The 2,720-nt window shown below is 44.2% G+C and overlaps 1 pseudogene; it reads left to right on the plus strand.

The window, feature by feature from the left end:
* Positions 1-1,137, plus strand: part of LOC102763636 — a 5,915-nt pseudogene extending 4,778 nt beyond the window's left edge.
* The last annotated feature ends 1,583 nt before the right edge of the window (positions 1,138-2,720 follow it).

Genomic DNA, 2,720 nt, shown 5'->3' on the forward strand with positions numbered 1-2,720 from the left:
GGGCTGCCCCCCCCCTAGAAACCCCCCCCAACCAACTAACCAACTTCAAAAAAAAGGTTCTCCTAACTTCAAAAAAAAAAAAGGCCCCGCTAACTGCAAAATAAAATAAAAAAATAGACCTCCTAACTTAAAAAATAAATCATAACTTGTTCTTACCTCGGTCCTCAGGCAGCAGCAGGCTCTGCACAGGCAAGCTCGTAACTCGTCCATCTGAGAGAAGGAGAGGAGTCGGTGAGAGTGGCGCACATCCCACACATGCGCACTGCAGACCCGGGACGAGTGGGCTGCTAAGCAATAGGCAGCGGCGGCAAAAACACTCGGCTGGCCGGATAAATGTTTTCAGGGGGCCGCATGTGGCCCATGGGCCATAGTTTGAGGACCCCTGCTATAGATGAAGAGGATTTTTGCAATGTTTAAGGTTTCAGTCAGTGACAACATCATAACAATTTTACTTTTATATACTGGGCATTACTGAGGAGCTGCTGCGGAGCCAGCTCTACCAGGAGGTGCCACCCAAGGAGTTACAGCCTTTTCTGGTGAAGGTGAGGGGGATTCTTAAGTCTGTTGCATCTGCAGACATGGATTTCAACCAGCTGGAAGCATTCTTGACTGCTCAAACCAAAAAGCAAGGAGGGGTCACATCTGATCAAGCTGCTATCATTTCTAAATTCTGGAAGAGTCATAAGACAAAGATCTGAGAGAGCCTGAGGAACCAGAGCCACTGGGACAGTGGGCTTCAGGGCCTAAGCTGGAGAGTTGATGGCAAATCACAGTCACACTCAGCTCAGATACACACCCCTGTTACTATAATGGAGCTGGACAGGAATCTGAATTTCTGTGTTTGGAATTTGATGAGGCCAAGGTCAACCAAGTTCTGAAGAAGCTCTCAGAGGCAGAGAAAGCATCAGCACACTGATGCAGCCAGCCTAGCTGAAAATGGACTTGTTGAAGCAAAGGTGTTCATGACCTGTTTTGTTTTCTTTAAATATTACTCACCCATTAGTATTAAATCCTCAAATTCAAATTTGCCTGCCTCTGCTTGCTGGGACTTATTTTTTCCATTTACTCTTATAGTTGTTCTACTGCAAAGGCTCTTAGACTTCAGCAGGTAGAGGTACTTGTAACGGCATTTTTTTTTTTTAAAGGAGGTGTCCAGAACCCTATCCCCAGAGACTTGGATTCAGGTTGGCTGGGGTCAACTTTAGAAACCCATACTATGGTGGTTTGTTCCTGAGTAGGATTTTAGGAATATACACATGATAAATTATACAAGAATTAGAAAACATTTTATGCAAACAAATACAAGGCTGACCAAATACTGTGTATCTTGAGCTGAGGCCTAGAGGAGATTTGCTGACCCTTGACAGTAAAACCAGAGATGCTTCTGGAACTGATTCAGGTATTTGAGTTAGTTCTACCCAAATCGGGGGGATCTGGTTTGATCTGAGCTACTGAGAAACATGGGGATTTTTTAGAAGCTAGAAATAAACTGATCTCATCACAAAGGGACTCCCTCACCTCAAGTCAGGACTGTGGGGAGAGAAAAATGTCTCTGGATGTGATGTGAAGTTCTTTACCTCAGAAAATGTTACTTGAGTCATCAAATAAAACCTCTTTAAGAAAATATCTGCAGCCCAGCCAATGTGGCTCAGTGGTTGAGCATCGGCCCATGTACCAAGAGGTCACTGATTTGATTCCCAGTCAGGACACATGCCCGGGTTGTGGGCTCGTTCCCCAGTAGGAGGCGTGCAGGAGGCAGCCAATCAATGTTTCTCTCTCAGTGATGCTGCTTCTATCTCTCTCTCCCTCTCCATTCTCTCTCTAAAATCAATAAAAACATATTTTTTTAAAAAGGAGAGAGGGTGGTTGGTTGAGGACAGAAAGTAGTCCTCTTATATACCAAAAATAAATGTGTAAGGTCTTGACCTGGGCAGTGATTATATGGGCATTCTCTTTGAGGCCATTTATTGGGCTGTATATTTATGTTTGCCTACTTTCTTTCAGTCTGTGTTTTATTTCAGTATTTGATAAATTGTGATGAAAGGAGACTGGACTTAGGGTGGTAAACACACAATACAATATACAGATGATGTATTATAGAACTGTATACCTAAAACATATATAATCTTATTAACCAATGTCACCCCAATAAATTCAATAAAAAATAAAAAATAAACAAAAAAATGAGAAATTGTACTTTTTCAGATGACATAATTTTTTAAAAATATAAATCCCTGGCAGAGAACAAAGATGGTGGCATAAAGTATAAACCTGTACATGCCTCCTCCCACAACAACATTAAAATTACAACTATAAGACAAAGCAGCTATCATCCAGAACCACAGGAAAGCTGGCCGAGTGGAAGTTCTACAACTAGAAGGAAAGGAAAAAGTGCATTGAGACCGGGTAGGAGGTGCAGAGGCGCCAATAACAGAGGTACGGAGGTACACGTGAATCGGGCTGCATCTGGGTGCGCAGCAGAAGGGGATACAAGCTCTTGAATGCACTGAACTCATTTACGGCGAGACTCTGGGGTCCCAGACTCCTACAAGGAGAAACTGAACTGTCTTGCAGCAGGTCAGAAAGCGAGGGTGGCTTTCTCACAGTGCTGCTCACAGGGATCATTGTTGCTGTGGGGGCGCGGGACTCCGGGACGTGGAGGGACTGGGGCACGCAGGGGTGCAGAGTTGCTCGGAGTTGCCCGAAATCGGGGAGACTCT

The sequence above is a fragment of the Myotis davidii genome, unplaced genomic scaffold (genome assembly GCF_000327345.1).
Source record: "Myotis davidii unplaced genomic scaffold, ASM32734v1 scaffold392, whole genome shotgun sequence".
NCBI lineage: Eukaryota > Metazoa > Chordata > Mammalia > Chiroptera > Vespertilionidae > Myotis > Myotis davidii.